Genomic DNA, 14338 nt, shown 5'->3' on the forward strand with positions numbered 1-14338 from the left:
GGGACTGACCTCCTTAAATAAAGGGGCAGCACCTTCTCCTTACTCTTGGCCGCCTTCTCTGGGGAACCCAGGCTGGGAAGTGCCCACCCCCTTTCCTGCCGTAAGTCACCGTCTATGACATGCCATGTGTTCCTTCCCTCCTGCTACTTGTCTACTCTGAGATTATGCGTTCATTTCCTTGGTGACGGAGACTAGTGTTCATGGGTCGTGTGTTCTCAGTGACCAGAACAGCCCCTGACGTATCGTTGGCGGTCAGTAACGTGTGCTGAAGGAACAGATAAGTCCTCCAACAGCCACCAGAGATTAGGGCTCCAAGGCAGCTCCAGAGTCCCATCCACTCTCTCTTTTAGGAGGCCAGGAAGGTGACATACAGGTGACACATCAGATGACCCCTGATGTTCTGCTCTGAGATCCTGCAGTTCCAATTAGCTCCAGCCACCCCCACTCCCCACTCCTGTTGACCCTGACTCTTCTTCCCCTAGAAGGAGCTGCCTGGCCCCTGTGGATACTTAATTACAAATGCCCTGCCAGAGCTCACCGTTTTGATGAGAAGCTATTGGTCCCCAGAGGCTCATACAGACTCCAGCTTAGTGGGAAAACTTGTCATAAACTTTGGAATTGCTTCAGCACCAGCTTAACAATCAAGGGGGAAAAGACAACTATGTTTAAACATTTTCATTTAAATAATATTAAGCGATTTGCCTCTAACTGATAAATGATTAATAAATTTCCCTTTCCAGAGTGGTTTTAATAATGCAACTTGAAATCTCTACTTGCACTTTAAAATAAGTTACTTTCAAGTGGAAGATAGACAATAGTTATTTTGCAAGCACAGATGCCTCCTGACATAACCAGATGGTCAAATCTCCAAAGTCCTCCCAACTCAGGCAGAATTTCCAAAGGATTACCAGGAAAATAGAGAGTTGACCCCAAGAAAAGAACTTCAAAAGGACCTTACTGAACACCTTCCTGTTCATCCCAGCAAAGGCAGGATGAGCCCCAAATCCCAGCAGCCTTCCACTTTGGGCTCTCTCCTGGGAAGCTGCCCAAGGTTGGTCCCTGGAAATGGCCAGTTGCTGCCTGCCCTTGGTAAGGCTGCCTTTTGGCTCCCATTTGGAGACCAAACGGGGACTTATGCTACCTTAATACAAAGCTTTGTCCATTCTGGGAAGAGAATAATTCTTAATAGAGGGGTAACTGTGGATGGCTGATCTGACCTGTAGACCTGCCTGGGGCTGGGTTCCCAACACGGTCCCCAGTTCTACCCTCTGAAGCACAGCTTCTTTGTGGAATGGACATGGGAAGAACAAAGTCACAGGATGGTAGTAAAAATTAGACATGACCCTCGTCTTCCAAAATCTTTTTTAAAATTATCATACTAAGTGAACTAAGACAGAGAAAGACAAATATCATATGATATCGCTTATATGCAGAACCAAAAAAAAATGTTACAAAGGAACTTATTTACAAAACAGAAACAGACTCACAGACCTAGAGAATGAACTTGTGGTTACTAGGGAGGAAGGGTGGGGGTGACGGATATTTAGGGAGTTTGGGATTGACATGCACACACTGCTATATTTAAAATAAAATGCCTTTCCATGAAAAAATAAATAAATACATTTATTTTATTGAAGTATAGTTGATTTACAATGGTGTGTTAGTTTCAGGTGTACAGCAAAGTGATTCAGTTTTATATATGTGTATATATATATATATTCTTTTTCAGATTCTTGCCCATTATAGGTTAATACAAGATGTTGAATATAGTTCCCTGTGCTATACAGTAGGTCCTCGTTGTTTATTTTATACACAGTAATGCAATTCTGTTAAGCCCAAACTCCTAATTTATCTCTCCTCCCACCCTCCCTTTCCGCTTCAGTAACCATGTTTGTTTTTTATGTCTATGAGTCTGTTTCTGTCTTGTGAATAAGTTCGTTTGTATCATTTTTTTTTAGATTCCATGTATAAGTGATATATACTTCACTTAGTATGATCATCTCTAGGTCCATCCATGTTGCTGCAAATTCATCTTCCAAAATCTCAGGTGCTATCCACATGTAAGTCTTCTTGCTTGACTATCACCTAACTCTAAAGGGGGACAGGAATCTGTTTCAGACTCGAGTCCTAGCTCTTCCTTTTCCTTTCTGAGCTCAGTTTCCTCATCTGTGAAACGGGGTTAATAAAAGCACCTAGCCTATAGGTGCTTTTATTAGCCTACAGCAGTGTTTTTAGAATGAGATTAACTACTAAGTACAAAGTACTTGTAAGTGCCTGGCACAGATAAGCACCACACAAGTGTCTGTTGTTATCATTATGGAACAATTGAAAAACTTCTCAGGGTTTTACGCAAAACAAAACAAAAACAATCCTTCAAAAGGATTGTTCCAAAGCACATTTCATTCTGTGAATCTAAATAATAGCTCTTTAAATCTCACTCTGATGCCAAATTTTCCAAGCATCTCCATGACCTTCCTGTAACTATGAGTTCTGGAATCAAAAGAAAAGTAATAGGACCTCATGGGATGTATCCCTTGTATCTTCTTCTTCTCACTCCAGCCTCTTTCCCCAAACTCAGCACAGCCCCAGCTACCCTCTACCCCAAACATAAAGCATTTACATACCCCAGAAAATGCACTACTCTCCTGTGTCCCTCTGCCTTCATCTACGCTGCCCTCTCTGCCTGGATTATTCCTCTCCCCAACAGCAGCCTCCAAAATAGTCCTTAATTAAAATTCTGCTCAGTCATGACTCCACAATGAAAGCTTTTCTCATGTCTTCCTCTGGATTAGTGCCCCGAGTTTGTAGACACCACTATAATTTTTCAGAGAATGTATCTCACTATTATATATTTTTAACGTTGTTATCTTTATTTATTTGTTCTATTTCTCCATGGCATATAAAGCAAGCAAAGACTGCTTTCTTTGCTATTATCTTTCCTGTGTACTGAAATCGTGATGAGGGTACGTTATAAGATTTCAGTTTATTATAATTGAATATACCATCACATCAGCGCTGGGTTCAGTTTTCTGCAACATGATACCTCAAAATAAGGTAGAAGTATGTTTCTGTATTTCACAAAACAAAGTTCAGAGATGATCTGCCCAGGGTTGTTTTGGAGGTTCCACAATAATCAGTGGCTCAGAGTCCTTCTGTCTTTCTGCTCCATCATCCCAGAACATGGCATGGGTTTCCAAGGTGACTTCATAGCCCAAGATGGCTGTGGGTGCTCAGCCATCATGACTGCATTCCTCTGAGCAGGAAGGACATCGCCCTATACCTTTATGGGAATTTCCAAGAATTCTTACACGTCTTCCCTAACTTTTATGTGGCAAAACCTTTTCTGTGGTCACACCCGCAGCAACTGAGTCTGGGAGAAGATGGGATCGATTTTGAGTAAAAGCATGGTTATCTTAACTGAAGAATGTGTAACTGATACAGGAAGCAGCTAGTAGTCAATGTCACTCGACTGACAGCACATCACTTCTATTTGCTTACAGGAGTCTTACCTTCAAGACTGTGAGGACCTTGAGGACACTATTTTTAGTATCAGGAGAGTCTAATTCAATGCCTTGGCACCTACGAGACATTCTGTGTACTGAAGGAGTGAATAAGGATGAATAAATAATTTAATCAACAAACAGATGTTTGAAACTTAAAAACAGACACTTTGCAAGTGCCCTTCAGTATTCTCGTTCTACTTGAGCTTTTTTCAATGATCAAATCTAATATTTATTACCATGGAAAGTTTAACAAATTGCTTAATGGGAGATCTGAGACTATTCTGACATTTTAAATGAGAGAGATTTTTTCTTTGCCAACATTACAGGGCTATAAATTTTCATTAGTTAAGTTTACCCATTCCCTAATGTGAATGTGGTGTGTTTTCCTTTTCAAAGGTTAATTGTGTTTTCAAATATCTACTTTTCTCCTAACTTGCAGAGTACAATATTTCAACTTAGTGACCTCATTCTTTTCCATATTTTACTAGCATTTATTCTAATCTTGTTACTGAGAGTTGAACATAATGTTCCCAAATCTAACTCGGCTGCTTTCAAATGATATTGACTTAAATTTATTTTGAAATTCTAAAGCTTTTGCAAGAATATGCTATTTCCTTTCGAATATAAACAGGTGCATTTTATTGAAACTCTCAGCTATAAATAAAATGGTGAAGGCAAGGCAGAGATTCTTCTAAATCTTTAGGTTTTGAAAAACGCAAGTGTAGAGTGCTAAATTTCAAACACATTTTGGTTTGAAATTAATTACTGATTTAGATCCCAGGGCTTTTATCATCTGTGCATATTTAGCTAAAAATGCACTTGGAAATGTGACAAATTTCATGCATCATTAGGCACTATAAATAATTAACAGTTGATTATTTTCTCTTTTAAGATGGCCTCAGTTATAATTCTGCCTCAGTGATGAGATTGGCCTTTAGGTTAAAATGAAGTTGCATTTCTATTTAGAAAATCGTTCTTTACTTAGAGAGGATAATAAATGGCACTGTCAAGCTTTATGCTTTGTAAAGGGCGAAAGGCTTAGCCAATGTTATATAAACATTAAGTGAAAACATCAATAATGATTGTAATCATGCAGTGTTCAAATTGGTGTTTTTAGTGGCTGACCCCTGGGACCCTTTGCCAAACCACTGACTGTAACTTATAAACAAGGCACACCCCATGCCCAGTACTCTCTCGCTGAGCCGGATGATAGCAGTGGCCACAATGAAAGCAGGCCACAGAGAGGACCACCCTTCCACCTGCCGTCCATCCACAAGAGGCTTGATTTCCTTTCATTGCAGCTTCCTTCCTGGAGAGTTGAGCAGGATCTGGAGAACTCATAGAGCTTTTGCTGAAAGGGGTTGAGATTCTTCAGATGGTGAATGCAGTTCTCCAGTTTAATGATAAACTTTCTAAGTTGTATCCACCTTGAAAGGAGTCTTCAATAAAATACCATGTAAGCTTTTGTGACTAGTTGAGCTCATGGTTCAGAGAAAAGGACAAGAAAGTAAGTTATTCCTGGAAAGAAATCCTAATGTCACAGCGCACATGTAGCTAAATAAGATTTTAGGAAGCCCCAAACACGAGTTGACTCCTCTCCACAATTAGGCATTAAGCAAAGCTTCCATTTACGCAAGACACTAACCTCAGATGTAGGTTCCCCAAGTCCCCAAGACAAAAGGTCAAAACCCAATTCAGAACAGCCAGACCAACCTTCCACTAGTTTAACGAAAATAAAATGTTGCTCACTAGTCTGACCTCTAGTTCATTTCATAAAGAACCTACCCATCACCCATCGCCCTTTAACTGAAACTGAAAGTATGGTGTCCAACATGGGCTGCTTCAGGGAACATTGCAGGTGCTCAGCTGGGCTGTGGTAACTGGGTTCCACACAGCCAGCAGAGAAACTTGGCCTGGAATTGACACCCCCCAGTGGTCAGAAAAGCTTCTCACAAGTGAAGGGAGAGAGAAACTGACTTGCAGAATTTGACAATCCTATTTCCATAAAGCTCATTCAATCCTTTTAACAGTCCAGTAAGGCAAATATGATCATTTCCAATGTCCAAATTGGCATATGGTGCCTTAAAGAGGTTTTAACTTAACGATTATAATATTTATCGAATTCAATGGCAAGGACTCTGCAGTTCCAAAGGATCTGGGGAAGATAGATGGAGAAGAAAGGAAAAAACGTGGCTTAAGAATTAAATAAAACAGGGACTTCCCTGGCAGTCCAGTAGTTAAGACTCCATGCTCCCACTGCAGGTGGCAGAGTTTCAATCTCTGGTCAGGGTACTAAGATCATGCATGCCACATGGTGTGGCCAAAAGAAAAGAATTAAATAAAATAATTACACAGACCACATCACTTGTAGTAAGCAGATGCTGAGATAGTGGAATAAAATAAAGGCATGAAATGCAGACTTCAGCCTATTTTTCTCAGAGAAAATCTTTCAGTCCAGGAATCAGAAGTGTTCCCACCCACGTCTCAAAGAATCTGAAGGTATACTTCAACCCGCAAGTTATGAAACACCGTTCTAATAATGTAGATGTTTTACTTTATTGTATATCCATCTTGCAGAGATGGTGAGCTGAAAGGCTAATAGAAATGCAGAGTGTGCTTGAAACCTTATTTCTCCCCTGGGCCCTTCTGGACTTACTCTGCTCTGTGGGTGGGTTGACTTTGCTCGTGTAATATGGAAAACATATAAATCTTGGAGCCGTGAAAGTCTTCAGGGTGGTATTGACTTTTCATGGATGTAATTATTTTATGAATGATCACAATGTTTTAAGCCTTCAGTGATATTTCACAGTGAGTTATGGTGTTTCACTGCATTAATATTTTCTGGATCCTTCAGTCCTCTGAAAGTTCCAGAGCAGAGAGAGCAGGCATTATAACTGCCAGACTGAGCACAGGGAAACCTGATATTAACTAAGTAGAGATGAACATATATTTGGAACGTATATTTGGACTCTTTGTTAACCCAACACAGGCCTGGAAATGCAAAATGGATGGATTTTTTATAATAATGTGTATCTCAGCGCACAGGCAGCCTAAAGGCCACAAAGAACCCAAACAGCTTCCTCCTTCTTACTGTTACCTCTCCTTCTTTCTGTGCATCTGATTATTCTTCTCTCCTTCTTCAGAATAGTTTTTTTTTAATTGAATAGATTTTGAGAGGATCCCACATCAAATGGTGGAAAATTTGATGGTTACATTTTATGTATTTTCTATGCAAACAACAAAAAATGCCAGCCCAGGCTGAGACTGCAGACTGCAGGCTACAGATCATGGTCCCAGGAAGGGATTCTGATGTGGTTGGCTCCAGTGCAGAGTCCAGTCTTAAGCTTACCCCTCACCATGGGCTCCACGGGGCGGGGGAGACTGGCAACCTCACCCTGCATCCATTTCTCTCCCAGAAACAGAGATTGTGACCACAAGTGATCTCATTACTCAAGAAGCTCACTTACCAAACTCCAAATAGAAGTTGTTTCTGCAGAAGATGGTGACCTGGCTATGACTATACCCAATTTCCCTCTTCCCCTAACACAAAACAGTTGAAATGAAGAAAGAATATCAGAAAGAGGAAGAAGCTCGCCAAGGGCTGAAATGAGGAAAGGGAATGCTAAACATCAATATATTTCCTCCCAGGTGGCACAGATGGGACCACGGGGTTAAATTTTCCTGGTGAATTTTGAGAGGAAATCCCAGTGGAATCCCCAATGGGAAAGACCAGAGGTGGGAGCAGAAGACAGGTTTAAAGTTATTATTTTATATGAGCCCACTTTGTTCTCCAGAGATCATCAATAGCTAGAAATGGCTATATGAAGTTGAGGTGCAGATGTACCAACAGAAAGCATGTGAGTATGGGAAATATTCTAGGATAGAATGTCTTGAGCATGGGAAGTCTTTTCTCATTGAAAAACATTGAAAGGCGTATCCTCCAAATGCCATGACAGCCCACCTGACTCCTGTGGCCAAGGGCAGGAGCAGAAGAGGGCAGGTAAATAAAGACGACGTCCAAGAAGAATCCATTCTTATGACTGTGGGACCAATGGGACATGGGACATGAAGAAAGAAACACCTTTTTAAGAATTCTTACCCCAAAGTAATTCATTATGGTATCTATAAAAAGCTATGAATCAAGAAAGGGAGATAAACATATCATTATTATCAGTTAACTAACACCTCAAGGGGCAGCAAAAGGAACTATCCCAAATGTCATGGCTTAAAACAAAAGCATTTATTCAGTTCATGGGTCCTGTTGGTGAGTGAGAGAGGCTAGGCTCTGTTTCTAAGATTAGCAGGTGCATTCACACATCTAGGAGTTGGCTGGCTGTCCTTTGGGATGATGGAGGCAATTTGCCATATATGGCTAATCACTTAGCCAGCGACAATGGGCCTTTTCTCTGGAAGAGGCAGAGCTCTGAGAGAGAAGACCAAGGCCCCTTGAGGCATAGACTCAGGACAACACAGACCACTTTTGCTTTTACTTCTACTCACCAAAGCAAGTTACAAGCCCCATCCAGATTCAAAGGGTGGAGAGTAGATCCCACAGTTTAATGGTAGGAGCTACAAGGTAACATTGCAGAGGTTGTGGACACAGGAAAAAGTGAGTTTTGTAATCAATATACCAGGACATAAATATTTTTTTTAACTTTTGAAGAGAATTATTTTAAGAATTAATTGATAGAAAGTATCTACTTGTTCTCTGAAGGAATATTAAAAAAATATGGATCCTTGAAAGTGAAAAATAGATGAATGAGATGTTAGGACAAGAGACAAGAGATTTTTAAAAAAGAGGAGAGTGACTTAAGGAAAAAATAAGTAAATGTTGTCACACCATAATTTAAGATTCTTGTAAAAAGTGGTACAAATTATAATCGGTGATGCAGACAAAGTCAAGTCTGGGAGTCTCTTACTGAATAAAGACAAAAGGCGATATGTGTAGTAATTAGAGGAGAAACGATGAAAAGGAGCCCTGAGGTGAGAGTTGTAATCTCCTCATTGTGCCTCTGAAAAGTGCATGACATAAATGAAGAGAAAAACTAATAAAGATTTAATAGGGCTTCCCTGGTGGCGCAGTGGTTGAGAGTCCGCCTGCCGATGCAGGGGACACGGGTTCGTGCCCTGGTCCACGAAGATCCCACGTGCCGCGGAGCAGCTAGGCCCATGAGCCATGGCTGCTGAGCCTGCACGTCCAGAGCCTGTGCTCCAAGACGGGAGAGGCCACAGCAGTGAGAGGCCCCCATACCGCAAAAACAAAAAAAAAGATTGAGTAAAGGAACATATTCTCAAGCTGAGGAAAGACCTAAACACCCTAATCCAAACAAGTCATTGAATATCAAGAAAAATATAATAAAAACAACAGAAACAAACTAATGTATAATGTTCCATTGTATGTACACACCAGTCTTTTAACCATTCATCTGCCTATGGACACTTTGATCATCTCCATGTCTTGGCTACTGTAAATAGTGCTGCAGTGGCCATGGGAGGGCAGAATTATCTTCCACATGCTGATTTCAATTCTTTGGGATATAGACAGAGTAGTGGGATTGTTGGATTACATGGTAGTTCTATTTTTAATGTTTTGAGGACTTCCCTGGTGGCTCAGTGGTTAAGAACCCGCCTGCCAGCACAGGCAAGGTTTCGAGCTGTGGTCCGGGAAGATCCCACATGCTGCGGAGAAACTAAGTCCGTGCATCACAACTACTGAGCCCACGTGCCACATCTACTGAAGCCCACGCACCTAGAGCCCATGATCTGCAACAAGAGAGGCCACCACAACGAGAAGCCCATGCACCGCAATGAAGAGTGGCCCTCACTAGCGGCAACTAGAGAAAGCCCGCGCACAGCAATGAAAACCCAATGCAGCCAACAACAACAACAAAAAAAATTGTGTGGTAGACAGAATAATGTTCCCCACCCCCAAAGATGTCCACATCCTAGACCCCGAAGTCTCCATACGGTTTTCTATAGTGGCTGCACCAATTTTCATTTCTACCAATGGTGCACAGGGTTTCAATTTCTTCACATCCTCACCAACACTTATTATCTTTTTTCTTTTTTTTTTAATAATAGCCAACCTAACAGGTGAGGTGGTATCTCAATGTTGTTTGAATTTGCATTTCTCTGATCATTAGTGACGTTGAGTGACATTTGGTATATCTGTTGGCCATTGGTATGTCTATTCAAGTCCTTTTTGCCCATTTTTAAATCAGCCTATTTTGTGTTTGAGTTGAGTTGTATGCGTTCCTTATATATTTTAGAAATTAACCCCTTATGAGACAGATGATTTGCAAATACTTTCTCCCTTTCTGTAAGCTACCTTTTACTCTACTGTTCCCTTTGCTATAAAGAAATCCTACTATTTGTGGCAACGTGGATGCACCTGGAGGACATTATGCTCAGTGCAATAAGTCAGTCACAAAAGGATGAATACTGTGTAATTCCCCTTATACGAGATATCTAACATAGTCAACCTTATAGAAACAGATCCCAGAATGATGGCTGCGAGGGAAAGAGGGAGAAGTGAGAGCTGTTGCTCAGTGGGAACAGAGTTATAGTTACACTAGATAACCATAGGAATAAACCCCAGAGGTTTGCTGTACAGCATTGTGCCTGTAGTTAATGGTACAATATCGTGTACTTCAAAATGTGTTAAGAGGGTAGATGCATGCTGTGTTCTTAGCAGAAAAAGAAAAAGCAGAGGGACACAAGGATCTTTTGGTTGTGTTGAATGTGTCTATTATGTTGATTGGGGGGATGATATCATGGGTGGATTCGTTTGTCCAGACTCATCAAATAGTATATATTAAATACATGCAGATTACTCTATAGCTCTTCTACCTCAATAAAACTATAGAAAATATTATTTCAATAAAATAGAGCAATACAGTACCATAAAAAACAAATTAGAGAAAATATGAAATTAATGACTTTTTAAATTTAGAACATTCTAGTTAACAAATAAATCAAATTTTGTTCCCTTAAATAAACACTATAATACAAAAGTCACTAACAACAACAAGAACAACAATAAAATTGAACACAAATACATGAAAAGGTAGTAAGTCTATAGTGAAGTTAAAGACAAGCCCTTTCAAGCTTACAAAGAATAGATGATTCCCATTCCAAATCATGAAAGGGAATTAAAAAATAAAAGTTGAATGTCCTCCATTCTCTTTTATAAATCCGACTGGCATCAAACCTAGTCAAAGCAGTTCAAAGAACACTGTATCTTCAAATACACATGCTGGCATCATGCCTATAATTTGAAAAAAATTATTTTAGCTTTATTTAAAAATGGAAATGTATGAAGACCATGATATAATAATTCTAGAATGTTTTAATATTATCAGAAAACTAATATGTATCATCAGACTAATAATTAAAGGGAGAAAAAAAGCATTTGGTGGCTTTAATTCTGAATGGGACCTCATAAAATTATGTCTATTACTTGCAAGTATTTACTAAATCAGTAATAAATTCATACAACCTTAACAGAATAAATACAACTCATGTAGAAAAAACAGAAATCATAATTAATAGAGGCATCATCTGCAAGTGTTAGACAGCACTAAAATTATTTCTACCACCACTGTTGGCTAATACTGTTTTGGATATCAGCTCTTTAGAAGTCAAAATATAAATAAGAGGCATAACTATTAAGAAGGTAAACAATAACCATTACTTATAGATTTAAGCACACAAAAGAACAAACTGAGGGCTCTTAGAAATAATGAGTTCATTAATGAGGTCATATACTAAACAAATATTAAAGTAACTGTTATTCATTACAGCAAGATGCGTTTTGCAAATACAAAACGTTCTTTTCAAAATGTTTCCAAAAATTTAAAATACTTACAAATATAATTCAATAGGAAATGTGCAGAGCTTATGCAAACAAAATTATACAACATGACTGCGGGAAATAAAAGTAGATTAGATGGGTAGACATATCAGGTTCCAAAATGTGATTTTTCCAGAGTAAGGATTTAAAATGCTGCAATTTTAACAACACTTTGATAAAATCACATTAAGATTATTCTGCAACATGTCAAGGTTGTTCTAGATGTCATCTGTAAGAAAGACTGGGGAGGATGGAATGAGAGTTAGGTTTTGCTCATGTTGAATTGATCACAGGTAGGCACAGAACCCCATGATCCCATAGGAAAATTAACAACAACAACAGCAGCAAGGACAGAGGGCAAGTGATTAAAATGCCACAATCTTTTATTTAAATTGAAAAGAAGAATATCAGATTAAGCCCACCAGTATTCACACTTTAATTTGTCACTTCAATATTAAAACTTAGATAAAACATTTTTTTAAGAATACGGCACCTCATCTCAAAAAATACCCATATCAAAAAAATCAGGGCTTCCCTGGTGGTGCAGTGGTTGAGAGTCTGCCTGCCGACGCAGGGGACACGGGTTCGTGCCCCGGTCCGGGAAAATCCCACGTGCCGCAGAGTGGCTGGGTCCGTGAGCCATGGCCGCTGAGCTTGCGCGTCCGGAGCCTGTGCTCCGCAACGGGAGAGGCAACAACAGTGAGAGGCCCGCGTACCGAAAAAAAAAAAAATCAGCTTGGAGACATAGGTATAAATTTTGGAAACATTCATGATACTTTTTTTTTTAAGGTTTGAAACACAACCTTCTACATTTATTAGTTACGTGACCTTGGATGAGTTACTTTACCTCTTCAATCCTCCATTTTCTCATCTGTCAATGAGAATAATAATAATACCAACATCCTAAGGTTAGAATAGATGTTTAATGTGTCTAGAATAGATTTTTTTAATTATTGAAGCTCTCATCTGAATTTGGAGGTTAAAATATCACCACTGTTTTTTTGTTTAATTTTTATTGGAGTAGAGTTGATTTACAATGTTGTGTTAGTTTCAGGTGTACAGCAAAGTGAATCAGTCATACATATACATATATCCACTTTTTTTTTAGATTATTTTCGCATATAAGCCATTACAGAGTATTGAGTAGAGTTCCCTGTGCTATACAGCAGGTTCTTATTAGTTATCTATTTTATGTATAGTAGTGTGTATATGTCAATCCCAATCTCCCAAGTTATCCCTCACTGTGCCAGAGAATGTGACTGGTTTCCTTCAAATGTCTCTTGCCTGCCTACCGTGCAGGGTGAGAAGGACTGTCGTGTGAGCGGTAAAAGAATAAGCATCGCTTTCCTTCTCTACAATCATGTAAGAGTTATTAAAAAGAGCCCACTATGCAATTATGCCAACATAAGTAATTCGGAGGAAGTTAACAGGGTTTCTATAAGGGGAAACATGGTGCATTAATCTACCTGGAATCTATCTGAAAATGAGTAAATAAGCATGGTGACACAAGTCATTGTTTTCCTTTGGCAAAATTTCAACTGGAAAGCTATAAAATAAATTATCATTAAGGTTGGGAGCAATGTTTTATCATGAATAAGGAACTGGAAATTGAAATATGCCCCTGCCACTAGATTAATCTTCCCTTGGTATTCTATTTTATTCCTCTACTCAAAAATCAATGCAATCTCACCACCTGGCAAATACTATGTGAATTAATTAGTCAGGCATTTAATGTCCTTGATGTACTAACTCTAATTCCTCTCTCCCTAAAATCCTCTCGTGCTCTAGTCCAGCACTGCTCAATGGAAATATAAGCCACACGTGTCATTTTTATATTCTAGTAGCCATGTTAAAAAAGTAAAAAGAAACAGATGATATAAATCACTTTTATTTAACCCAGTATATCCAAAATATAATTGCTTCAACAGGTGATCAATATAAAAAAAATTAATGACATACTTTAAATGTTTATACTAAGTCTTCTATATCTGGTATGCATTTTACACTTAGAGCACATCTCAGTTCAGAACAGCCACATTTTGAGTGTTCAGTAGCACATGTGACCAGTGTCTACCACGGTGAGCAGTGAAGACCTGCTTGAACTGTTAACAAAAGTGGGGCCGGGCTGCTCACCCCTCAAAAGCCAATAAAGAGGCCAGGTTGGTGCGGCAGACTCATGTTCAAAGGCTGACTCCTCCCATCCCTGGGCAGTCAGTGGCCAAGAACTTTTATAGACAGAGGGAGGGGGCTAGGTTTGTTCCCATTTCCTGAGGCCAGTTCTCAGACTTGTGGCAGCTTATATCATGGCTACAGTCTGGTCATCATGTAGTTAACTTCTTTCACCTGCTGGGGGTTTCAGTATCTACAAGACAGCTCACAGGATGTGGCTCAGAATATTATCTATAGCCCTTGAGAAGGAACTAAAGGTTCTTGACTTTGCTTAATGACTAAACTATTATTATTTGGTCTCATTTGACTGTTTTCCTTTGTTTCTGCATTTTCTCACTTCTCTGATTAAACTTATTTTTTGGCTAAGGTTTCTCTACCTACCTGCCTGACAAAAGTCAGGCAGAGGACTCTGGTGTGCCGGGGGTACTACAGGGTCCTGCTCCATTTCAGAACCACTAATTTGATTCTTCTTCCCTTCCACATATTCGCTGATTATACATCCTGTATCTCCAAAGCATATGCTGTCTATGTAGAGCAGCAACCAACATCCTCTGAAACCTCTTGGATAAGAATTCCTTTTGCACCGATTTTCGGTGGTCCCCCAACTAAAAGTCCTGGAGACACAGCATGTCAGGTAGGGAAGGGCCCTATTGATATGGTAGCCCGTGTTGGCTCACTCACAATCAGATGGATAATAACTGGCGTGGCTGCCTCAGTACTGAGCCACCTGCTGGTCATGTTCATAGTCCTGGTTACAGCAGACACCACAGTCAGTGTGGGTACCTTCTCTTCCAGAGGCAGGAACTATGGATCC

This window comes from Lagenorhynchus albirostris, chromosome 8, assembly GCF_949774975.1.
Source record: "Lagenorhynchus albirostris chromosome 8, mLagAlb1.1, whole genome shotgun sequence".
In the NCBI taxonomy this organism is placed as follows: Eukaryota; Metazoa; Chordata; class Mammalia; order Artiodactyla; family Delphinidae; genus Lagenorhynchus; species Lagenorhynchus albirostris.